This window comes from Podarcis cretensis (genome assembly GCF_951804945.1).
Source record: "Podarcis cretensis genome assembly, chromosome: 4".
In the NCBI taxonomy this organism is placed as follows: Eukaryota; Metazoa; Chordata; class Lepidosauria; order Squamata; family Lacertidae; genus Podarcis; species Podarcis cretensis.
Window position 1 is genome coordinate 66,093,567 of NC_137173.1, and position 27,299 is coordinate 66,120,865.

Below are 27,299 nucleotides of genomic sequence, written 5' to 3' on the forward strand. Positions count from 1 at the left end.
GATTGACAACTCTCTGTGAAATTATTTCATGTGAACAGTAGAAGCACTACAAAGTGCCTAATTCCATATTCAAACTGGAAAACTCATTTTCTTGAATGACAAATGATATCTTTCTTTAACTCACATACTGAAGTAGTAATTTACAAATGTGGGTAATAATCTTTTTTTTTTTAATGGGGAAAACTGGGATACACAGAAGTTAATTGCCTTGCCCAAGGTCATTCAACAAATCAATAAAAGAATAAGGCATGAAGCCAAAATGCTAAAGATCTTCTTTATAAATTATCATCTGAATACCATTAGGCAACCCTTCCTGACCCCTCCCTATCTGTGGGTTACATACCGAGCTAGAAAGAAGCCACCTAATTTCTTTCTGCTTACATTTCAGATCCAAGTTTGAACCATAAACCACCTCCAATACAAGTTTTTCTTATCTACTTTAGAAAGTTTTAAAGCGATTTCTTTGGGTTTGTTTGATAGTGTGGGAGGAAGAAGGGGTAAAAGTTCAAGGCTGGCCTTTATTTCATCTAGATCTGTTTGCTTGCTGTTAAATTTGAGACCTCAGGTACAGAGATATTCAAAACTTTTAAAATGCAGCTAATGAGTTGCTGTGCCCTAGTAACCACGGCAACAGGCTGAGAAACCTCACTGCTGTTATCTGTGGGCAAACCCTGCAGGAGAGTATTTGCATTCATTCTGGTTGTATCTCTACAATGCTGGTAACTGAAATGAAACTTAATTAGGGTATACAATCAAAATTACTGAATACAGGTTACTTTCCTTCTTTATGCATATCAACTATCTTTTTATTTCTACAATGAGGCTGGCTGGAGATAGGGTTTCCCCCTTGTTTGCTAAAAGAAAAGGAATCACTCTTGAAAATAGGCTTTCTAGATTGATTATGTATTTCCTTACATTAACTTTTTAAATTTAATTTATCATGGGTCATTATTTAAGGCACAGTTGCTCGCCCCTGTTATGATAAGTTATTTTAACTTGTTTTGTAATCACCTTTATTTTGGCAATAATACATTGACAAATGCTGTAAAGTAGTAATTTTCAAAGACTTAAAAAGGATAATATAACAGTTCAGTGTCTTTTATTCTCAGGTAAGTGTATATAGGATTGCTGCTTTAAATCATTTCTATCACAAACTTTTGCAAGTATATAGAAAAAAATAACAAAATCAGTGTCTAAAAACATTCAGTCAATATAAACAGCAAACATAAAATAAGCTTGAATTCAAGCAGCTGGCAAATCCACTCCACTTCCCAATGGGGAGGAGTTGCGGTGGACCGCGTGGTCACCACCTCCCCACCGGGGGTGTGGTGTGGCCGGGGCCGTTTAAACTGAGGACTTCCTCTTTGGCTCGCTTCCTCAGTTGTTGTCGGTTGTTGTCGGTGCTGCTCAGGCATAGGCTTTGTTCGTGTTTTTTGCTTTATTCAGAGTTTTGGCCTTATTCTGGTGTATTGGATTCGATTTGAGACGGATATTGACAATCTGGAACATGCGCAGAGGAGGGCGACAAAGATGATCAAGGGTCTGGAACCAAGCTGGGTATGTTTAGCCTAGTAAAGAGGAGACAGAGGAAATATTGAAAGGACTGTCACATGGAAGATGGAACCAGTTTGTTTCTTCCTGCTCCAGAGGCTAGGACCCAAACCAATAGATTCAAGTCACAAGAAAGGAGATTCCAACTAAACACTAGGACAAACTTTCTGACAGTAAGAACTGTTCAACAGGAACAGACTACTCCCTCAGATTGACGTAGCTTGCTTGGAGTTTTTTTCAGCAGAGTTTGGATGACCACCTGTAACGTATGATTTAGTGGAGATTCCTATATTGCAGGGTGTTAGAATAGATGACCCCCAGCGTCCCTTCCAACTGCATGATTCTAGGAGGCAGTACAGATGCACAATAGTGTTAGTCCTGGCTTTTGTGCAGCCAAGAAAGGACTGACGGACAGGAATGCAAAATAACATCAGCAGATAACATACTCTCTTAACTGCTCAAACTTATGAGCTAGCTTGACTAGAGATTATGGAGATCAAGGGATATCATCTAATGATCTGACCTATTCTCGCCTTTTAATACAGGGAGGATTTTTAATTCATGAAGCTTGTTGTCTTTTGCTCTCCAGTTTCCAAGTTGAGTGGTCATGTAAAGGTTAAATACTTGCATTGTAATTGGGTGCCAAGATCTAAAAGGCTGCTAAGTATCAAATGAGATGGAAGGAGATATTGGCATCCAATTCTCACTGCTTTTATGTGTCATTACTGTTGTATACAGTCATTCATTGGGTTGTTGACCACTTTGTGGCTGGAAATATATCAAGTGTTGGAGGACCCTAGAATGGATGGCTGGATGGCTGGATGGCATTTAGCTGCACACACGAGTGGCCTTTTAAACAGCAACAACCCATGCATTCCTTCATAGCAGCAGCCAAACTTCCCTTAGTGGTGATTGATACACTTCCTGGATTCTAGTAAAAGGTAAAGGTAAAGGGACCCCTGACCATTAGGTCCAGTCATGACCGACTCTGGGGTACGGCGCTCTTCTCGCTTTATTGGCCGAGGGAGCCTGCGTACAGCTTCCGGGTCATGTGGCCAGCATGACTAAGCCACTTCTGGCGAACCAGAGCAGCACACCGAAACGCCGTTTACCTTTCCGGCTGAGCGGTACCTATTTATCTACTTGCACTTTGACATGCTTTCGAACTGCTAGGTTGGCAGGAGCAGCGACCGAGCAACGGGAGCTCACCCCATCGTGGGGATTCGAACCGCCGACCTACTGATCAGCAAGTCCTAGGCTCTGTGATTTAACCCACAGCACCACCCGCGTCCCTTCCTGGATTCTATTTCATACTAAAAAAAAACTGAGCAGAAAATGACACACTAGTTCTAGGCCCATTTTATATTAAAAGCATTAGGAGCATTACAGAAGAAGAATCCCATGTCCCACATGAATAACTCCAAAATGAGGAGCATAGAAAGAAGAAATGGCATGGTACACCTGTATCATCACAACCGGATACCTTCTACCTGTTCCACCCACAACAAAACATGTCTCTCATGTGTTGGTCTCTAGAGCCACAGCAGGTGCTATAACTCTCCAATGGTTTGACTTTACCGCGAAGGCACACTCTTCTGTTGTCTCCCAAGACAGACAGATGCCAACCAACCAACCAGTTTTTTTCCTTCTTAGCTAGATTTGTATTTAAGAGTGATCGTTGCTAGCAGCGCAGATCTGGCACCAGCTCTTTCCGGACTGGCATGAATCATGCTGACAAAAATGTTGTGCCAGTACTTAATTGGCAATACTGATGAGCCCCTTAGCTGCAATCAAGTTAGTTCATCTTGCCAACCACTGCACTGTTGCCAATCTCTGTCCTTCTGTTCCATCTTCTTTAGGCTCTGAAGAAAGGAAAGACATCTTACTTACATAATGGCAATTATTTAACAGGTCTGGTATGAAGTTGCACACCTGCCCCTCCACCTTGCAGATAACGTAATGTAGAGTAGCATGCTTCTCATTCACCATGCAAAGCCTATGGCAGAACCTGCTCAATACATTTGAGCACCTGAAGCAAACCGCAAAATGGTTCTTTTGTAGCCCCCCCCCCCGGAAAAAGGGAGGGAAGTAAATATCAACATTAGTAACAGATAATGGTAGAAGATCAGCTGGCTACTGTGCATAGCTGTCAACTTACAGATTTGAAAATAAGGGACCAGCAGCCTCGAAAATAAGGGATCAGCACCCAAAATAAGGGATTTTCCGGGCACAGGTATGTTCAACTTCTGAGCCCCTCCGAGCCAAAGGCAGAAAGCCCAGCCAGCAGCCAAACGAAGCCTCATCAATAAGGGACAGCAGCGGGACATGGTGCTGGGATAAGGGACTGTCCCGCCAAATAAGGGACACTTGACAGCTATGCTACTGTGGAGGTAGCATCTGGGGTGGGGACTACTGCAGGCATGGCAGATCTGGCCTCCAAAGAGTGTGCTACAGTTACTATTGGCGCTACAGTGGCTGCAATGGGTGATGCGTTCCTTGAAGGCTAGATCTGCCATCCCTATGGATCCTGCTGCCTGAGACAGTCACCTCCCCTTGCCACATGCATGGGTTGGCCCTGCCTCTAGGTTGCCTATAAACTGGCCTTCAAACTTAAATTTATTCCATGATCAGTTACCTAAGCATTGGCCTTGTCTCAAAGTCATAGGAAAAGCAAAGGCTTAGGGCACATACATCAGCTTTAGAGATGGGAGCTATTCCTGTTCCCATGCAAGAAAGGAGGGAGGTCTCAGGCTATCCAATATGCTTGATATTCACACAGAAAACAATTGGTGTTGCTAAAACTCTAAAAATTGGATTATATTACAATTTGAGCTTATGGAACAGTAGCACCTGCGATACTGATAACAGGAGACATTACAGTTCAAGCTGTCTAGAGGGAAACAAAAAACAGCAAACCTTTAACTGTGCTGTAGGGATGCTATATTTTCTGGCTCAGTACTTTAATATCTAATCAATAAACCATTTGCTAGTTATACATGTCAAATGTTTCTGGAACTCAAGCTATTATGACTTGTTTATCTGTTGTCTGGCTATACCTTTTCCTTTCATCAGCTATTTCAGGAAGTACTATTTTTAACAGTGCAGTCGCTATGAGTAAATCAACCTCTTTTATTATCTACCAGTAGGATTTGGGAGAGATTTTCTATATTCTTCACAAAAACTATTCTTGGAAGTGAGGAGTACTTGGGAGGGATCCAACTGCGGGTCTTTACTTTTTTTCTGATTGGTGTAATGTTGGTTTTACATTCTATTACGAATTTCTGCTTAAAAGTTGAGAAATACTGTTTTGCCCCCAAAGGCACAGCTACAGCGTTTGACTATCTGTTTTGGGAGTGAGTCTAACCTTTAAAGTTTTAACTTTAGGCTCAATTTTATTTTCCAGCACCAAAAGGAGCACCTAAAATTGTGAGGGGGGTTCAAGGTGAATGACAAGAATAGTTTTTGTGAGGAATAGAGAACACTCCATATTCAGTATTAATCTTCAGTTAATAAAACTGCAACCTTCATAGGAAGAATAAATATTCTTTCATTTTCGTCCCTGAAGTTAATTTTTAAACATTTAAGATTGTAGTATTTTAAGACTAATTATAAAAATTATGACAACACTAAATTTACCAGTTGCTATGAGACACAGATATGTCTAATCCACCCCAAGGTCTTCTTATACTAGGCTCTAAATGTTTGCTCAGAAAAACAATTTTTTAAAAAACAATGGTTATGCAAGCAGTTCTTCGCCCCCAATGAAGCTTAGAAAAGCTATAAAAACAAACAGTTTTTAAATTATATGTGATTACTCTTTATGTTTGTAAATACTTGGATTGTGGGGGCACTGATAAGTTCTAAAAGGGAAATTTAATTTTTGTAAGCTTCGCCAAAACAGCTGCTGTTTTTACTTGTTTGCCGACTTCATATTTCTGAAGCACACAGAAAACGAATTCTGTTCTTAATAATGAGCCAATTCCAATTGCTGTATTGCCTTGGGATAGCATTGCAATACCTGTGTGTATTTGGTGCACAATTTTGTTTTTATAACACCCTGGGGTAATATATATTTTATGATAACCACAGCCTCATGCATTATTACCATGCAACTTAATGTTGTTACATCATTGCAGTTTATCTTCTAATCTAAATGCATCTGGGATAATGTTATTAAAATACTTTTGCTAAACATTCTTGTCACTGACAGTAAGCTCATGTGATTTTTAAATAGATTTATAGTCTTCATGGTAACCTAACTCATTGCTCAAGACAATGAACCCAGAACCTACACCCATACGGTTCTAGTTTTAGGTTTGCAGGTGCCCTTGGGTAAGATACCCTCAGTGGGTCTACATCTTTGCCACAGCCACGAGTGTCCGGTTTGCTTGCCCTCTCCCTCTGAGTCCAGTTTACACCACTGTCAAGAGGGAAAGTGCTAAGCACTTTCTCTTTTCTTCTCTGAGCCAGCTTGCTACCTGAGACCAAGGACAAAATAATACCCCTACCGGTCCACACACACAAACTGACTGGACTTGTAAGTTGCATCTCACTTCAGTGCTGGATAGAGGACAGTATCATTCACCACTCCTGCAGCCATCTTAGGAGGTGCAAAGCAGGTCTTGTAGCATACACTGCTGTCTTCCAGTAGGGTGGATAGCTGGAGAGATTCAGGAGGAACAGCTAGTATGGTTGCTTTGGCTGCCTGATGCAGCTGCCTCACTCCACCCAATAGGGCCTGCCCAGCATCTCTTCCCTCTTGTTGCTGTTCACATATTCAACAATGGCAGTGAATAGACAGTGACAGCAAGCAGTAACAAGGATGGAGTTGCAGGGGCTGGCACTCAGAACCACCCTCTGCCTTGTACTTAGTGACCTGTTTGTGACTAGCTAGGCTTCATGGCAGACATTTTGTGATTAGCCATGCTCTCCCAATGGCAGCCATTTTGTGGTGATGCCCACCAGTTTCTCAAATTTCTACATGTGCTCAGCAATATGGAGTGCTTAACAACAGAATATGGCAGAATAAGATTAACCAGAAAATGTCTTGGCATCTTGTCTGTCTTCTATTTCCACTTCTCATTAAAGTTTCAAAACTAGTTTTGCTGCCAAAAGTAACGTCCCACTTAAATATTCAGAAGCAGATAGGTGATATATCACAACACTAAAACAAATAATCCTTATGGGGAAATGTGGCATGCATTCCCAGAAGCTTAAACAGAATAAGAAGTTCATGAAGATTAATCATCTTTCACTTTCTTGTGCTTCCTTTTAATTGCATGAATCTACAGCAAAGGACCAATATGATCAATTTGTAGACATTTTTTCAGCAAACCAGAGACAGGCTTAGATTGTAGTCTGTGGCTATCAGCCTTAAGTACAACACCGCTCTTGGGAGTTGTTTTCTAGCTGAATTAACTTTGTACAATGCTGATGAAAGACAGATACTAAAAATTAAATCTTGATAAATGTGGTTCTTTAAAAAAAAACACCCAAAAAATGTACTACATGTTTTGTTTATCAGCATACAATATAAAGGAAACCATGTTGCTGAATAGTTGTTTTCCCTTTACCTCTAATAATCTGATACTGAAGGCATGGAACAAAGCAAAACACAGATGGGACCAAATGTTGAGTTGTAGGACTTTTCTTTTCTCATACTGGAAGTATCCACAGTTCAAGGACTGGAGGAAATTTGCAGAAACAGTCAGAAGCATACATATGGGTCAGCCATTAAGTGCTACTTAATGAGGGGTTCAGCAAGGATAATTGTTAAATTGTGGGCGAACATAGCAGACGACACAGCGATTTCTCCAAAGCAGCTCTTTATTTGTAAGCTGGAACAGAACTGAACAGCAAGCAGCTCAGCCGGCCTGCTTTTATAGGCAGCCGGCTGTCAACATTGTAGCAACAATAACCCAGGGTTTCCCGCCTAAAATAACTGATGTGGACCTGAGTGAAAACTACATACACAATACTCCTGGTGGCCAGGGTGAGAACTTCAATACATAACACCCCTCCCCACCAAGATAAGGCGTTAGTTACAATCGTAATGGTTTCCTTATATACAGCACTACACGTAATGGTTCAATTAGGCACAAAGCATATCGGTTACATTTCATATACTTCCATTAGACCAACAGTGTTACATGTCTAATAACATAGTCCTTTAAATACGGTCTACTGGCCTTATGGATTTCCTGGGCGGAGAGTTCAGCAGCTTCCGAGGCCACGGCCTCCTCAGTGGCTTTCTGCAGCGTGAGGTCTGGCTTGGCGAGGAGATGCCATTGCAGACAGATGTCCCGGACCCCGCAGACGATTTGATCCATCAGGGCATCATCTAAGTCTCAGAACTCGCAGTGCATTGCAGCCTGTCAGAGGGCGGTGGTGTAGTTGTTGACTGACTCCCCCTCTGCCTGGTTCCGGTGATAGAACACATGGCAGGTAGCAATCTTGGACGGCTTTGGGGCATAGTGGTTGCGTAGCTTCTCTTGAATCATGTCCCAAGGTGCTGCCTGGACTGCTAGAGGCGCAACCAATGCTTGGGCCGTCGCGAACACTTCGGGGCCACAAAGGCTGAGGAGAGGCCCCGCTTCTGCTCTACAGACCCTCTTGTCAGCTCATTTGCTTGGAGGTAGCAGTCAAACCGAGCGAGGTAGGAGTCCCATGATTCAGAGGCTGGGGCAAACGGCGGTAGAGGCACGAGTGAAGCCATTGTTCCGATACCGACGTGGAGGCAATGGATGGAACACCGTGTTCTAGCCAGAACGGTCAGCTCTGAATTGGTTCTGCTCCGTGATTTCGCTCAGTGTTTCAGCTCCGTGATTCAGCTCATCTCAGAGGGTGGCCACATCTGGCTGTGCTCTGTTGTCCATCGATCCCACCTTCGTCGCCAGTGTTAAATTGTGGGCAAACATAGCAGATGACACAGCGATTTCTCCAAAGCAGCTCTTTATTTGTAAGCTGGAACAGAACTGAACAGCAAACAGCTCAGCCGGCCTGCTTTTATAGGCAGCCGGCTGTCAACATTGTAGCAACAACAACCCAGGGTTTCCCGCCTAAAATAATTGACGTGGACCTGAATGAAAAATACATACACAATACTCCTGGTGGCCAGGGTGAGAACTTCAATACATAACAATAATGTCCACTCCTGCTTCAATCTCCCTGAGTTGGAAAGCTAACAATCAGGGAGCTTCCTATACTCACAGAGGGCCCACACACTCACAGGTTTGCCCTCCAACTGGGCCTGGCCCACCAATAAGGCAAGTGGAGGTGACCACCTCATCTTGCTGCTAGTTATGGAACCTCTTGGGACAGTCTTATTTGCTTTGTTATGAAATTCCCTTCATATTAAGACACTTATCATTTCTCATTGTCTATAATGGATTATGATGTAATTTGGAAATGGATCTCTTGTTTTAAAGTTACGCTTGCAATAAAATAACCAGAGCCAATTTCAGAAATATCTTTTGTGTAATTGTGAAATAATGAAAAGACACCCTTGGGAATCTGCTTCAACATCGAAATGGCTTAAAACATTTTGGAAGATTGCGATGGAATATATTGTTGAATTGAAACAATATAAATGTGAAAGAGACAAAAACTCTTCAGTTTAAATTGATGAGTTCATTAGAAATTAATGGTAGCAAAACAAGGGGGAAATGACAGCTTGTTTCTGGGTCTGGCTTGTGAAACACACAGGTATGTAATTGCTTTTGAAAACAATTAAGACAAAAATGTGAAGCTGGTATATAAGCCTATTGTATAAAGTATACAGAATATATATCCTTTGAATATCTCAAATGACACTCCATCTCTATGATCCTCTTGAGTGTTAAGATCAGGAGAGGAAAGTCTCTCAGTAGTTCCACCACCCTCAGAAGTGTGGGGAATGGTGACCCAAAGAGGGCTTTCTCTGTGGCAGTCCCTGTGTTGTAAAATTCAGTCCCCACAGAGGTGCATCTAGCACTGTCAATATTCAACTTACGCTGCTTGCTAGAAACACACTTCTTTATCCTAGTCTTAGGTATTTTGGTTGGATCCACCTCTTCTGTTTTGTTTATCTTATACTGTGCTGGTTTTCTTAGAACTGTTTTGCTTTTTATAATTGTATAAACTGTTTTATCTGTTTTTCTTGCTTTTAATTGTATTGGTGTGACCTGGGCTTGGCTCTTGTGGTGAAGGACAAGTAAGAAAACTTACAAATAAAACAATATCTGCAGGATTATGCATTTTGTAGTAGACTGGTCTCCCCACCACCCCGAACGCTTCTGAATCTCTGGAAGTTAAATCTTAGAAGATAATTTAGCATTTTCAGAAACATGTTTACCAGCAGCGGTAACCTCCACTCATTTTTCTGCTCCAGTTCTACACGGATCTTTGGTTTCACCACATAATCTCTGTTGAGACATTTCATACCCTGAAATACCCTGTTCTGACCAGCACTCTGCTCCACCAGGGGAACAGAAAATCTGGAAGCTGAGTAAGTTTCAGAAACATTTTAAGACTTGCAGGCCTGAAGCCACGTTATGGTTGTGGGGTTCTTGCCTTCTTAGATATTCTTGACCCCTTTACTGTTGTTGTTGTTTTTAAGCATGTCTTTGGCTCTTTTTTCTTTCATACCTTGAAGGAAAAGCTCACAGGCAGTATTGTGTCTGCTTGCCCAGTAAGAAGCAACCATGCTCCTGTCTTCCTGCTAGATGGTCAAATCCATCAATTTTTGTTTCTCTCAGTTTCCCATTTTAAGTCTTTAATTCAATTCTCCACATCTCCATGATGGTCTGGGATTTATTTTTTTAAGGCCTCGCAGAAATTCATCAGCAATTTAGTGTGAATTTCTCTTAATATGCACATCTATAATTCGATGGGTTCATGATTTATACAGTGGTACCTCGGGTTACATACGCTTCAGGTTACTGACTCCACTAACCCAGAAATATTACCTCGGGTTAAGAACTTTGCTTTAGGATGAGAACAGAAATCGTGCTCCGGCGGCACAGCAGCAGCAGGAGGCCTCATTAGCTAAAGTGGTGCTTCAGGTTAAGAACAGTTTCAGGTTAAGAACGGACCTCCAGAACAAATTAAGTTCTTAACCCGAGGTACCACTGTATATGCAATTTTGCCTAATACACACATTTTTCTGGGCAATTTTTCACTTATAATGCATTTTTATGCACACTTTATGCATTTTTGTACACAACTGGAGAGCTGCATTGCAAAATTTGGAAAAGTGCGAAGTTGAAGGATGGCTGTGTTTTGGTTCACATTGTTTCAGAAAGTATGAATCTGGTAAATTTTCCTTTAAATGTGAATGGAACCAAAATTCTCTCCCATCCCCACTTCCTGTATTCTGGGAAGTAAATAAAAAAGCCATAATAAAATCCCATGTTTTATGGCTACGTAATACAACTGTATGATTTCAAACCTATTTGGCTCCCTGTTGCCTTATTGGTTGTATTTCTCCTTCTGATGCATCCTTAGGCTTCCTAAGCACAAAATTCCTTGCTACAGTGGTGCATATATGGATTGGCTTTTACAGATTGGAGATATAAACCTGCTTGGAGTAAGGGCCAAACTACATGTTGTTTGTTTGTTTGCTTGTTTGCTTGCTTGCTTGTTTGTTTGGTAACTACATGTTATGTTAACTGCATAATCTAGTGTTTTGTGATTTGAATATGTGGTGTGTGTGTGTCCCCCACCCTCCCCTGATAAGCAGGAGATCTGGGATTTGTACAATAGTAAGAGAGAAATGAAATACAATATAATGTGCATTTGCTGGAAATGCATTGATGGATGAGAATGATCACAGGCACTGGGAAAGTATATGTACCAAGGAAAGTACTTTGTCTTAATTTACATGGAACTATGGTGAAGAATAGCGGAACTAAATTAAGAAAGAAAACATTTACCCATAATAGTTCAATTAAGTATCAGGAGCGCATGACTTTACTATATCCTGTTCAACTGGACATTCTCCAGGAAGAAATGCTGCCTAAAACAATTTGAATCAATGACATAATGAGCAGGTTGATATAATATGCTGTTCTCATCTCTGTTTTTTTCACATTCTATTAAACATCCCCTGAGTGCTATACTTATTATAGCACGCGATGGTAATAGAGAGTTTTTCAGGAGCCTTTCATTGTCATACAAAGATTATTGCAAAGAGAGATTGCCAGAAAAATGGGACCACTGTTTAACTCCATAGCCCATAATTATCTGCAATCATTTTGCATGCAGCCTTTTATACTAACATGGAGAGTTGTAAAACTGACAAGCTGATTTTTATAGCAGGAATTGATGTGTGTGTGTGTGATGGCACTGAGTGATAGAAATGCCTGCTGATATCTGAGATAGGGGCTTTGCATTCAGAAGCAACTGTAATTTAAGACCTTTCTTATGAGCACTGGACAAACATCAAATATAACTGACGCCAGTCATCTGATCAATGACATCTCTGAATGAAGGTTTTTCCTTACAATTCATTTCTGTACTATAAATGCATATTTCGTTACTCATTTGTTTCATGGAGCCTATATATAGCAGCTGTGCTTCCATTGCATTTCAGATGAATCCATTTTCCATTGTATGGCTATTGTTGCATCCCACCCCAGTCTTCGAGCAGTGTGAGATTCCGGGGGTTCCAAGTACTCATGTTTCCTTTTGGAAATGAGGCAAAGTGGAGACCGTGGTGTATTTAGGCTATATGGTTTATTTGCACATACATACAACTTGAGCCTATGATGGAGGGGTTCACAGGATTAGCCCCCCAAGAGGGTCTTGTTTCTCCCATAATCACAGCCTTGGATTCAAAGAGAAATCAACCATCATGCAGCTCTCTCTCTCTCTCTCTCTCTCTCTCTCTCTCTCTCTCTCTCTGCAACCCTCTCTCCAGCTTGCTGCCTTTACCAGCTTGTGACCATTTTTCCTCTCAGTCACATCACAGCCAACCCTCAACTCTAGTACATTGGTGCCTCGCAAGACGAAAAGAATCCGTTCCGCGATTCTCTTCGTCTAGCGGTTTTTTCGTCTTGCGAAGCAAGCCCATTGACGGCTTAGCGTATTAGTGCTATTAGCGGTTTAGCGGCTTTTAGAGGTTTTTAGCGGCTTATCGGCTTAGCGGATAAGCGGCTTAGTGGCTTAGAAAAAGGGGGGGAAAGGGGGAAAAAACCCGCAGGAACTTGCAAGACATTTTCGTCTTGCGAAGCAAGCCCATAGAAAATTCGTTTTGCGAAGCACCTCCAAAACGGAAAATTCTTTCGTCTAGCGAGTTTTCCGTCTTGCGAGGCATTCGTCTTGTGGGGCACCACTGTATTGTTTTCTAATTAACTCTGAGTGGAGGGAGGTGGCTGTCTGGCCCATTTGCTGTCTGGCCCAGAACCTTACTTTCTCAGTGGCCATCTCCCAAGTGATCTCCTGAACATGGGGATCTGGGTCCAGGGATTAGGAGTCTGGTGTTCACTTTAATCCCCCAAGCCTTGATTAAACTATAGCACCTGCTGGACCCAGGAAGATTCTGGCACCCACAAACTCATAACAAACTATCAATGGGTCACATTTTGTAGTTGTGGTTAAATGAAATATATAGTACCCCATATTTCATAAAAACAAAACCCATTACTGTAGCCCTTGCTAGATGTAGTGTCATTGCACAATTGTTATAAGCTACTGTGCTCCTCGGGGCATACCGTATTTTTCGCTCTATAGGATGCACTTTTTCCCCTCCAAAAATGAAGGGGAAATGTGTGTGCGTCCTATGGGGTGAATGCAGGCTTTCGCTGAAGCCTGGAGAGCGAGAGGGGTCAGTGCGCACTGACCCCTCTCACTCTCCAGGCTTCAGGAAGCTATCCCCCCAGCCCGGCAAGCTCCGGGAGCGATGGCAAAGCTGCGTGCAACTTCGCCATCGCTCTCGGTCCCGTTCTGGGGGCTGGGGTCGGGGGAAGCTCCGGCTTCCCCCATCCCCAGCCCTGCAAGCTCCGGGAGCGATGGCGAGGTTGCGCAACCTCGCCTTCGCTCCCAGACCCCCAGCCCCGAGGCTAAAAACGAAGCCAGGACAGCGAGCGGGATCCATCCCGCTTGCTGTCATGGCCTCTTTGCTCTTTGGGGCTGGGGGGGAGTATTTTTTTCCCTTTATTCCCACCCCCCCAAAAAATAAGTGTATCCTATGGGCCGGTGCGCCCTGTAGGGTGAAAAATACGGTAAGTTGTGATAAGCAATCCCATACCTTTACCATTTTGTGAAAAAGAGGAACAGAAGTTGAACTTACTTGTAACTGAAGTGAAATCTCAAAATAGGCAGCTGTTCCTGCTAGCTGTTTTGGCCAACGGGCTGGTATAGTTCTGGCAACTCAGGTTGATGTATCTATTTATTTGCATTTTAAACTACCCTTTCCAATATTTAACTACAATGGTTCACTTTATCTTTCTCTAAGGTGAGAGGCCACAAAATTCCAACAATGCCCCTGAGATAAAAGCAACATATATTTTACATGCCCCAGAAAGAATCCTTGTAATAGCTTGGGGGAAGAATTAGGACCCAAATTAACATCTAGTCCCCGTCTAGGATGTGAGTCCAGTGGCATAGCGTGGGTTGTCAGCACCCGGGGCAAGGCAAGTAATTTGCGCCCCCTAACCCGTGGATTTGCCCTAACCCCAGATGTTGCGCCCGGTGCGGCCGGCCCCCCCTGCACCCCCCACGCTACGCCACTGTGTGAGTCCCAGAGAACACAACAACCATTCTCACTTGTAGCAAAATATTAATAATCTGGCTGTGGAGAGCATTACTGTCAGGTCATTGTCATGGTCATATCATTATCTTGTCTGGATTCGGGATGTTGGAGAATTTCAAAAGGCAGGTTTGAGCTTTTAAAAAAAAAATCTTTTAATTTACAGACTTATGTTACCTAGAAGCTGCTACCTTATTTTATGGGTGGGCCCATTTTGCTTCAAAACTTACACATACTCAAGCACCTAACTTTGCTCTTGGACAGAAATTATTAATGTGTGCAAAAGATCCTAAATTGGGCTTGAACCAGCTATAAGCAAAACAAAGTGTGTGTTGTCCACCAACTTACTGTTTTTAAAAGTAATCAAGACAGTCTAATGTATACATTTGTAACACAGTAAGATTTTGTGCACTATATCTTTGTTTTTGTTTTTTGTTTTGTTTTGTTTTTTAAACATTGCTTTACGTATAGAAGAAGCATACACAGGAAATGCAAACTACAAATAGCAATTTGTTCAAAAGAAACCCACAGGAAGTTTTGCAAACTGTTCAACATCAGGCTGTCTTTTGCCATGCGAGACAAAAGCTGCTCCGTAACCACTGATGCTTTGATAATTAAGGCTTCTTCAGCATATGACAGATGAAGCAATGGCTTTGTTTCTATCTGGAAATCAAATGGGCATGAAGTTGCCCTTTGCATGTGTGGCTCTGATCTAGGATTGAGGCAGAGGGGCTTCATTTTCCTACTAGTAGCCCAGGCGATGCAGAGGGTGGGCAAGCCATACAATCCCTCAGCTGTAGCCAGTAAGGGTTGGCTGAGATCATGCAACCTATCTACCCGCCTTCTAAGGTGGCCAGGATGGTCCTCTACTGTCAGAGGATAGCCTTCTAGTGGAAGGAGTCCTACCTTTGAAAAACTGTCCAGTTCAAGTTCAGTTTAAAGATAAATAACTCTAAGAAGGGAGAGCAGGGAGCTTGAAATTGCCTGTCAACCATATGCACCTGGACAGCAGACTGAGCACATGGGTCACCTGCTGACAGTCTTCCCCACCAGGTCTGGATGTTTAGGGAAGTTTTTACTGTTTGATGTTTTATTGCATTTTTAATTTTCTGTTGGGAGCTGCCCAGAGTGGCTGGGGCAACCCAATCAGATGGGTGGGTTACACATCATCATCATCATCATCATCATCATAATCATCATAATCATCATTAAAATTACAGCAATTATTTCTCTACCGATCAACTAGCACTTGCAAAGTTAGTGCAAAGCTGTGCCCTCTTTTGTTTTCTTTTTTGGTAACTCATTTGTGGCCACCTATCCTGCCCTCTTCATTGTCCCACACCCATTCAGAAAGCAGACATTGCTTTCAGTGCATCTGTTCCAAATATGACTTTAGTTGGATATAACTTAAATATATATATTTTAAAATATCACTTCAAACTTGAAGAAGGAAAATTACACATAATTGGGATGACAGACATCAATGTATCTTATATATATATTGTGCTATACAGTCTGGGCCCCTGTTATATCTGGGCTTGTTTATTTCAAATTACTTGGTCATGTATTATATGTCTGCCTTGAGGGCATCAATATTTATCATTAAATTCACCCTGTACCACACATTTACTTTTCTCTCTCTCTCTCTCTCTCTTTCTCTCTCTCTCATGCACAAACACACACAGCCCATATGTATCTTATTTAGAAGCAACATCTTCACCATCTACTTCATTCATCTGTTGAACTACGGTAAGTTCTTGCTGCAATAAATAAGGTTATAGAAAGGTGGCATGGGAGACTTTTATCCTCAGTGTCACCAGATGGCGCTGCAGAGTAGTTTTGCTTAGGACTAGTAAACATAACCTACCTTTACCTTTATTTACCTCTCCCTGATTAAAATTCTGACTTCTTTCTCCCCACTCTCATTTACAGTTTTATTAGCAGTTAGTAAAGAAGGTGCTTTATTCTCAGAAATAGATCTTACGCACATGTTTTGGATGTCAAAGCTCCTTCACACAGAACAATGAAAGTACTGTATTTAAGCATATCTTTTGCGAAGGAGCCATCAGTTTGGCTTCAGGTTTTAGGAACCACAATAATTTAGGAACTTCCACATTGAGGGATTAATATTACTGGGTCATATATGATGAACTATGGGCCGTTGATGAAAGTATTACTAGGCCATTGCTGAAATAAGGCTAGGAAAGGTTTGTTGCAAGAACCTACAACTAGTGAAGGAATGACCAGATATTTATTTGATTTAAGTGCAGGTAAAAAAAGGTAAAGGACCCCTGGACAATTAAGTCCAGTCAAAGGAGACTATTGGGTTGCGGCGCTCATCTCGCTTTTAAGTGCATTACATATTTGGGACCATACTAGTCATATTAAAGTCCATGTCAGTTTCTCAACACCACAGCCATCGTCTGTTAATGGAGGAATGTTACAGTCATTGCACATGCTGTGGCACTGGAAGTTGAAGGGCTGCTAAATACAAGGGTAAATATACCCTAATGCACTTTACACTGATAAGTAGTTTTGTGGCATAATAAAATAGTAGTGACGGAGAAAAGACATCCTGACATTTAGACAACTATTAAACGTGTAAGATTACTGCACTATTTCTTTACTATTTTTTACGTTATTAGATTGTTATCTGCTCTTGAAAGTGGAATGGTTGGCTATGATTCAAAATCAGCTGTGTCCCCCCCCCCATTAAAATTCTCCAAATATTCATGTATTTAGGCAATAAATATGTTCTCTTTCCTTGCTGCACAGTGGGGTCGGTCTTGCAGTTGTTCTATCCTGCTGAATGAAGACAAATATAAAATATATACCTAACATAATAGTATAGTTAAAACAACGGTACAATACTCAAAAGGTGATCAGCAGACAATAATTTTAAAATTCATTCAGAAAAGGCTTGGGTAAATAAAAGCATGCATCTGAAGTAATAGATTGCTGGAGTATGCCTTATCTCAAGTGGTAATGAAATCGACGTTAAAGGAGCCACAAGTTAATCATACATCAGACTTTAAGCACAGAAGTCTTATTGTACAGTCAGAACCAAGTCACAGTGTGAAGGGCAAAAAGGTCTTCCTTTTCGGTACACTTCCTGGTTTCATTGCCAACTTAAACTTCCCAAGATAGTAGCACCTAATATTATAAACCAAAGTAGCTGAGACTGTGCATTGTTGAATGTAGTGTGGGAGAAAAGCATACATACAATAAAGAGTGTCACTTTTGAATTTTTCTGCTTAAAAAAAATTCAGGCTATCTATGATTGTGAGGAAAACTGTAAAACATTTATGAGCAAATAACATTTATGACATATATATAATAATACTTGGTATGCAGCCAAAAAATTCTTCCAAGAGAGTAAGAACACTATGAAAAGTAATTCTGCCAATCTTCCTAGGGCACACTTAATTTCTAGGTACCAAAATGTATTACTCTGGTTTTCTGTGTGACATACCTCCAACAAAAGATCTGGCTGGGTACTTCAAAATTAAATGTGACACAAGGGTTACTGTTGCCAGCATTTGTCTCTGTCACAGGAAATAACCTGTGTGTTCTACACAAGGCCTCTAGAATGCCCTGAGGACTTTAGCAACAATCTAATCAAAGTTTTCAATAAAAGAAAGGAATTTATTGAATGTACATTGCCTTCTGATCATCAAATGTTGTCAACACTTTGTCATATTTACAGCTTCTTTATAGGCAATATTGTTCGGAAGAGAAAAGTAACATGAAATACGGCTTATATAATGAAAACCCTACATGGCAAGTAGTAACCTAGGAATTTGTAACTGGCTCCCCGCACAAATCATATATGTTTGTCCAGATCTGGGCATTTAAACACATTTTAAATGTTCATAGTTTACCATGGCAAATCTCAACTGCAGCATGCAACATGCTTAATCTTTGAAGGTTTTGAATTCATTCTAGCTCTCACTGGCATGGTATGACGGCATTTACATATGAAGGCATTAAGTGCTAGTATAGTACTTAATTTATGCCGTACTATGGGATGTTAAAATTATTACCATGCTGCATGTATCTGTTAACTTGCTTGGTGATTGTCTTATTATAAGCAGAGGGATTTTGGTAAAATGAGATTTTCTAGCTAATTATATAATTAAGTTGCATTTCAATGTTTTGCACCTGATTTGCTTTTGTGCTTCTTGTTTATTTTACTTAAGCACATTGTTTAGAGATAATTATTGTTGCTTAATTATGTTACTTATAATGTGGAATTAGTAGTAGCCGTGGTTGCAGCAGTATTGTTTAGTATTATATGTACAATTTGTATTGTATTGTAGTGTTATAAGACGGGAGGAGCAGAGACAAAGGGCCAGAGTTTCAGGAGGGAGAGACAGAATTGCAGTGAGTGAGGAGGTAAGTGAACGGGGGGGGGTGTGCTAGTTTTGCAAGCTGGGGGGGTGGGACAGAGCATGAGACAGGCAGTCTGCAGAGAGGGTCAGGCATGATGGTTGGAGTCTCTTTGACTTGGAGGCTGCAGCAATGGAAGGAATGTGAGAGCTCTGCACTCTCTCCATCTAGATGCAGGTTGTATATATGTGTAAATAAACCATATATGATAAAGACAGCACAGACTCTATTGTGCTTTGTTGTTCCAAAAGGAAACACAGACCCTGGTAAGCATGCCTGGTACTACTAGAATCTCACACCACTTGGAGATTGGGATGGCATGTAACAGTATTGTTAGGGGGTATTGGGATATGAATTATTGGTTTGTTGTTCTCATTTTTATTATGTATTTTGTGGCTTTTATATTGTAATTTTATGTTGTGAACTGCCTTGAGATCTGTGGATGAAGGACAGAGTACAAATTTTATTATTATTAATAATGATAATATGCAAACCACTTAGAGACTCCTGATGAACTGTGCAGCAAAATACAGGTGAAATAAATAATGTAATGTATAGGACTGAAATGCATTGTTCATAGAATGTATCCACCCAAAATGAATGAGTGTACTGCTATCCAACTAAGTTATAGAGTAAACCAATTGAGGCCAATGGACTTAGTCATAACTAACTTAAGTTCACTGATTTCAGTGGGTCTCTGAGTATAACTTAATCAGATACAGCTCACTGTAAATTAGTGCAATACACTGGGTTGCTTAGTCCTATACTGTTTCTGGCAGGGCTCTTGTGCACTTGACAGATGTGCAACAGGCAAAGTTAATAGGGAATATGGCATAGAGAGCAAACCTTTGCGATTTCTGCCTGCCATGCCCCTGTTAAAGGCTCAGGAATCCTCTGGGGGCAGGGAGAGAATATTTATACCCTATAGATCTTTTAAGTTTACAAAAACTGAAAGAGTGTCATCCTAATGAACATATGACATGCATGTTTGGGGAGTAATAAGGGTTGAAGTAGACAAATAAGCATATATTTCACTAATCAGCTGCAATGTAAGCAGGTAATAAACATAGGTCTAGTCCAATTTTCAGCTTTGCTTCCTCTGTTAAATTGAGCGACTTTGTGAAGCAATCCCCTGCCTCAGGGTACCACTGGCATTGAGGAAAGCTTTATATTCATTTCTATTCCTCAGCTAGCCAAAGTTTAACAGGTTCCTGCTGAACTCCATGACTCATGGTTAATATACTTTCACCTCTGTCCCTCAGATTTCCAAGATCACTTAGTTAAAACTATAGCAAGAAGGATGAAAACAAATGTAGCTTGATTGCAGCTGATTTGAAATGGATTCCTAGCATCAGGTGTAAACAACTGTGCTGGTTTTTACACAAATGTTTGCTACGTCACCTAGAAAATATTCTGCTCTGTAATGCCTTGTTGGGTGAGGCCAAAGGTCCATCTAATTCAGCCTTCGTGTCTCCAGCATTGGCTCTCCACACATTTCATCATGTGTGGTTTTTGTTGTTGTTGTTGTTGTTCTTTTAAATACCCTGGTGTGAAGTCAGAATTTCATCAAGGAAAGCATTTTCCTCTCCATGTCAGGAAAAGTTATGCCTGTGTCAACTGTGAAAGGTTCAAAAGCGCGCTCTCTCTCTCTCACTCACTCTCACTCATACAGAGAGAGAGAGAGAGAGAGAGAGAGAGAGAGAGAGAGAGAGAGAGAGAGAGAGAATCAGCTTAGACACTGATTTTGTTAAAAGAATATTGACCCCTGGCTGCTTGGCTACTCCAACAGGACTCAGGATCAAGTTGCAAAAAGAGCTTGGCCCACAAATGGCTTTGTGGGTTTGCCAGTCTTTATTGCAGGTTTATCTGAGACTTTGCTAATTCAGTTATATTTCCTTGTGCCTCCTTAGAGGAAGAATTATGAAGTTTGGAAGGTGGGGAATCAGTGACTCATAAAACCTGGACAGCTCTGCAGTTTTTATGGCAGAGGCTTCCATCTAGAGCAATTACATCCAGAGTGCAGTGTGATGAAAGATCATGCCACCAGACTTATATTTCCTTGAAATATTGGAGAGCCCTTGATTATAAGCCTTTTCAAGAATGGGCTCTTTTCCTCTTAAGAATGCCTTGTTATAGATAGACAATACACCTAATTATTTGACTCTTGGATATGAACAATCATAATGAAGTGGAACATTTTTAGATACATTTTTTCAGACTGAATAAATAAGGTGGTTTTGTGGAAGGAATTTTATCCTAACCTAAATATATCTAACTATTTGCTCACATTCAGCCCTTACTGCCTCTGTCACGCCACAATTCCTCTCCATTGTTGTCTTCACTATCAAAATTCTGATTGTTATCTCCTTGTTGCAAGGACTTGTTCATTAAATGTATATACTGTATACAGCTTGTACAGCATATGGGTGGTTTTCAAACCCACTAAAAGCACAATAGCGAGCCCATTTGCTTATTTTAGTCAGTAAACTGCAAAGCATGCTAATGACATTACAGTGGTAGCTCTGGTTACGAACTTAATTCATTCCGGAGGTCTGTTCTTAACCTGAAACCGTTCTGAACCTGAGGTACCACTTTAGCTAATGGGGCCTCCCGCTGCCGGCGCACCGCCGTTGCATGATTTCTGTTCTCATCCTGAAGTAAGGTTCTTAACTCGAGGTACTACTTCTGGGTTAGCGGAGTCTGTAACTCGAGGTGTTTGTAACCCAAGGTACCACTGTACATTAATAATAATATTTCAGCTATATTTTATACTGTGTATTCATGTCTGTATTTCCTGTAAACTGATCACAGGTACAGTTGTTGACTACAACCGTAGACCTGTTTAACTAGTCATGCTCTTTTCCAAGGAAACACTGGACATTTTAAATTGGGCTATGGAACTAATATATTGTTGCACAGCACCCTAATCTTCAAGCAGTGTGAGATTCCAGGGATTCCAGGTGCCTTCTCAGGGTTTGTGTTTCCTCAGAATGAGGGGCAGGGGAGACTGTGGTGTCTTTGTGATACAGGCATCCCCCCACTTGCACAGGGGTTCCGTTCTGGGTCACCACACCTGTCATTCCTGCTTGTTCCACCTTAGTCCCCGTGGTCCCTTTTGGCGTTGTTTTTAGTGCGCACGACACCAATGCACACAAGTGTGGAGTTGCCTGTACAGTATATGGTTTATTTACTCACATATAAAACCCAAGCCTACGATGGAGGAGCTCACAGCATTAACAACCTAAGAGGATCTTGCGTCTTCCATAGCCACATCCTTGGATTCAAACGGGAATCAGGCATGGCTCTGCCTCCCCCAGGTTTCAGCCTGCAGCCTTCTAGCTCGCACACATTGCTTGTGCCCAGAATAAAAGCAGCCACTGAAGTCTAAGTGTTAAATCCTATGCATGTTTACTCAGAAGTAAATTCCACCATGGGGTTTACTCCATGGTGAGTGTGTTAAGGACTATAGCGCAAGTAAATGAAATTACTTGCCTCAGCCTGCGTCTAAACACCATAGTGTGTAACACCAAGGTATGGTTCCTAATGCTAATGTTTGTAAGAAATAACATGCTAAGTATAGATCTAACATTTCCTAACTTCTAAGGGATGACAAAAATAAACTGAATCTAAAGAATTGGCAGCTATTAAAACAATCTCAGGAAAAGTACACAGCTGTAACGTATTTTGCTTTGCACCATCTTTATTATTTCTTGTTGATTCCACTCCCCTTTCATCTTTGATATAAATATATGGAGTTGCTTTGTTCATGAGCTTTGTGTGCTCAGCACTTCTTTGTTTGTTCCTCGTGTCATAAATAATGTGCCTTACAAAAGCACTGAAGAAAGATGCAGCATGCTAGTGGCACCAAAACACTGATTCACATTTATTGGTATCTGTTAAGGTTAATATAGCAAAACACCCTCAGAAGTATTGGACACATTTTCACCCCCTTGAGCAACAGAGATCTGAGCATGCAAGCATGTTTACTGACTGTATGTATAGCTAATGAATAATAACTTCTAGATCAGGGATGGGGGCCTGCAGTGACCTTCCAGATGTTACTAAACTACACCTGCCATCTTCTCTGACCATTGATCATGCTGTCTGGGCTGATGGAAGTGGGGGTCCAACTATGCCCAAAGGGTTACAAATTTACCATCCTGTTCTAGATGTACAACCATCCACTTTGCAATGCTTAGCCAAATTCTTGAAATATCAGAATGCATATTTAAATGCATAGATTAAAGATTTGTGGCTCATCTACACTTCCACTGGTCCCATGCCTAGAAAGCATGGGTCTGAGCAGTTTTCACTTGTCATGTGCTTTCTAAGCACAGGTCCAAGCGGTTTTACCTTCGCCCCACCACATCCCCCTGGAAGACCCAGTCTTTAGCACCAAGTTGGAACAAATGGCAATCTGCAGAAAACACAATTACCATTTGTTCTGATTCGGCGCTGAAGATTGGGTTTCCCTGAGAGAAAGTGGTGGGGCAAATGGAGGTGTTGATAAGCCCTTTGTGTGTGACAAGTTGTGTTGCAATTAGGTAACTGGCTGCCTTTGCATTCGGTGTTTTTGGAAGTGTTATATTTCTAGTTGTTTTTATTACTGAATTACTGAATTACTGAATTTTATTGCTGGGCGATTCACAACATAAAAATCCAAATGAGAACACAAAATACATAACAAAACAAAAACAAACCAATAACTGTCTCTCCCACAAACACATTTAAAAGGCTATCAAATGTTTAATCAGCCAAATGCCTGGTTATAGAGAAACAGTTTCACCTGGCGCCATGTGTAATGAAGGCACCAGGACAGCCTTCCTATGGAGAACATTCCAGAAATGGGAAGCCACCACAGAAAAGGCTCATTCTTATGTTGTCACCCTCCAGACCTCTCATGAGGGCCTGAGATGAAGATCGCAGGGCCCAGGTCGGTTCATATGGGGAGGGGTGGTCCTTGAGGTATTTCGATCCTCAATATAATACAGTGGTACCTCTGAATACGAACGGGATCCGTTCCGGAGCCCTGTTCGCATCCTGAAGTAAACGTAAGACGTGACTGCGCGTGCATGGGTCGTGTTTTGCCACTTTCACGCATGCGCGTGACGTCATTTTGAGCATCTGAGTATGCGCGCGTGGCGAAACCCAAGTAGCACGCTCCGTTACTTCTGGGTTGCCGCCGAGCACAACCCGAAAATATTCATCCCGAAGCTACTTCAACCCGAGGTATGACTGTAGTTGAGAGGCTCCCAGATTTCTCATACATATGCTATATTATACTATAAGTATTTTAAAGTCAGAAGTGTATGGTATGGTAAAGCCATGAAAGCACAATTCACATTCACAAATCTCATATTACAAATATTGTATACTGCCACATCTTTACCTCAGCTAGGCAGCAGATATTGTGAGCAATGTTAGGCTGAAATTACCAGCCCATGACCATCCAGTAAGCTTTGTGGCTGGCTCAGATTTGAACCAATGACAATGTTGTCCACACTGATAATAAGAATTCAGCCTACTACACAGTCAGTACAAATCCCAGTCTATCAGCTCTAGGCAGTGACCAGTACAGATGCCCTGAAATGTTCATCAAGTGCATTATAAAAGAGCTGTGAAGACATTCAGAGCTGACCTGCTCTCTAAGAGAATGCAGTCCCATAACAACTTGCATTATTTAGGGCCATTAGTGCTAGTTCTAATAATAACAAAGACTTATTAAGACTCAAATGCTTCATGAACATTATTACCTCTGAGCAAAACACTCTTGCTCTGGCACAGTAATTGGTTCTTTTGCAGCAAGAATAGTTATTGTGTCCTGTTTTTAGAATAACACGGGGAAAAGCAGTTTCAGTGGGGAAATTAATCTGAAATAAATACTTAAGAAGAAGAAAGGTTCAGTGTAGCTGAAAATGGAATGAGGTGAAAGAGTTGCACATCACATTTGGCTTGACATTTGCTTTTATGGTTTAAAGCCTATTCTAGTATTCCCTAGCAGTAACTTGTAGGCATGCTCAGAAAGCTTGTTTCTCTTACTGCAAATATTATTTAAGGGCAAAAGGAAAATCCAGCTGTGTGTAATTGTTTTAATAAGGTGTATGACGTATGTTTAGCATATCTATCTTGTAGCAAGAAATTAAATATTGGCAGAATGGTCCAGCAGAAGGTCAAGCCAACTACATCTGCCTTTTCCTATTTGGCTTTTGCGTGCATTGCTAAATATGCTAATTAGAATTTAAGAATCATTTCATCCCAATTCAGGATTATTCCCTACAAAGTCTGCAGAATTATTTTCCGTAAGCCTGCAGCAAAGGGCTTTTTGGCTCAAGTGTCTTCATTTATTTTTCGGTGTGTGAGTGTGCATGCATGTGTTTCTTACAACAAAGATAACATTTCATGCTTAAAACGAGGTGGGCTGTGGTCCATAAAAACTTGTGCCACAATAAACAAATTAGATGCCATGACTCCTTATTGTTCTTGTTTTAAATATCTGGGTCTCTTCGAGCCTTTTTTCATTCAAATGCTCGAGTCTTTCCCCTCTGTTTTCTCCAAAAGAAAAACTGTTCAGGTGCCAAACATTCTCCAATACCCATCAAGACAAATGTAATTATTTTTCTTTTAAATGAGACTTCAGAATTGTTTATTTTGCCAGCTGTAACATGCAGTCCTTACACATTTGTATCAGATACTGGGGAACAATCTTATTTAAAACTGGCAGCTAATAACAGATGTTAGGAAGATAACTAGGAAGATTCTCATTTAGGGGATGTAATATGCATCAGAGTTTGGGAAGTTACATTCTCCAGTTACTGCGAGAGGCAAAAAGAAAGAAAGAAAGAAAAAAGTTCAAAGCAAGGGTGGGGGGAGAGAGAGAGTTGGCTAAAGGTGAACAGTCCCTAATCTTCCATCCAACCTACTTAAATTTCAGCAAGTGCTATTCTTAAAGGGAAGCTAACTCATGTGTGAATTCTAAGCAAAATCATTTGGATTCCATATGTATGGTAGTCCAGGGTATATGCATACAACTCCCGATAGCTGAATAATATAAATCAAAGAGATTGTATGCTATCTTAAAGAAAAGAAAAAAGGATACAGTAAACTAAGTGATTTGATAAAAAAAACCATTCTTAATTGTAGACGGTGATAGTTTGGTGGAAGGAGACCAGGCCACAAATCTATCTGCCTTGAGCTCTTTCACATGTTTTCACCAGCCATAGCTCAGGTGGAAGCAGGATGCATACAGGCCCTTGCGTCTGACTTTAATAGATAGACAGGATCATATGTGAGGAGATGGTCCTTCAGCTATGAAGAAAGGCAGTGTAGTACAACAGCGTAAATATGAATAGATGTGGAGAGTGCACTACAGCAGTGGACCCTAAATGCATAGAGTTAACGTTTCTCCTACCCAAAACTAAAATGAGACAAAAAGCATAGCCAAGGCAACAGAAAGCTCAGATAGTGCAAATTGACCATGGGAGCAAGCTCAGATACCACTTTGCAGCCCCCACATTCAGTCCAAATGTTTCCTGATCTCTTTTCTGCAAAGATAATCAAACTCTGTACTATAAAAAAGCATTCAGTGTTCTTCTCATGAACAAAACAAATAGTAAAAGCATGTATTGATGCAGCATATCCTGATGCAAGGCTATATTTTATTGTATTCCATATCACTGCTCAGGATGTTGGAACCACAGGCAGGATGCGATTTGCTTATAGTTTAACCACAGGTGAATGTCATGTCAATAAATATAACTCAGCCTGTTTCACTCTTCCTGCATCACCAATTTGTAGCAGGTTAATGCTAGCACAGTAACACAATGGTGAAAGAGGACTCTATTCTTTTATTTCTGGTGTAATAAAATTATTATTATTATTATTGCTATCAGATATTGTCTAGAAGGGCAAAGTTTCCCTTAGTTTAAGTTTTTATACATATAGGTACAAACATATGGCTACCTTTTTTCCCCTCAGGAAGATTGTACCATAGGAAAGCCATGTCTCCTACAGAGCTTTACAGTGCAATCCTAAACACATTTACTTAGAAGTAAATTCCACTGTTTTCAGTGGTGCTTACTCCCTAGCAAGTGTATTTAGGATTCAAGCCTTAAGCAGTTTAAGAGTGTGACCCTGGGCCTCTTCCAGCACAGCACTTTGCCTCAGAATAAAAAATAGGAGTGCAACGTCCTTGTTTATTCAAATGTACTTTGTTAGAACTCCCATTTGAGGCTGCAACAATCCCGCCCACATCCACATTCTCAAGATTACATCAGAACACTGGCAGGAATTCTAAATTCCTGGTGGATGTCAATTACACTCCAGGAAGCCAAGAACATAGGAAGCCACTCACATGCTAAAATGATTGTGATGATTGCAAATGAGATCTTACCTGTCATCATCCTCATATTTATCATCAGTTTCAGCAGCAATGAACAACTATCCATAGGTAACTCATGTACACTATGGAAGATAACATGTACAGTCATGTCTTGAGACAGCATCCTCCTATATAGCCTGCCTTTCCTCCACCACAAATTGCTCAAACCAGCATTCTTGCACTTTGCAAAGGTTCCAAAATCCACAATTGGGCAATATCTTCATTTGGAAAGTCAAAACATTACACGATAGTGAG

At 41.0% G+C, this 27,299-nt stretch overlaps 2 long non-coding RNA genes across 3 annotated transcripts in view; one reads left to right on the forward strand and one right to left on the reverse strand.

Moving 5' to 3' along the window:
* The window catches only part of LOC307214009, a 107,078-nt gene that overhangs the window by 26,426 nt on the left and 53,353 nt on the right, over nt 1-27,299 (reverse strand). The gene's annotated exons all lie outside the window — the stretch shown is intronic.
* LOC307214005 lies at nt 1,358-26,507 on the forward strand. Of its 2 annotated transcripts, none has more exons than XR_013837820.1 (4): nt 1,358-1,557; nt 9,920-10,036; nt 17,985-18,673; nt 25,226-26,507. It is a non-coding gene; the product is annotated as an uncharacterized lncRNA (long non-coding RNA). The 2 variants fall into 2 exon arrangements; XR_013837821.1 differs by lacking the exon at nt 1,358-1,557 and adding an exon at nt 8,698-9,580.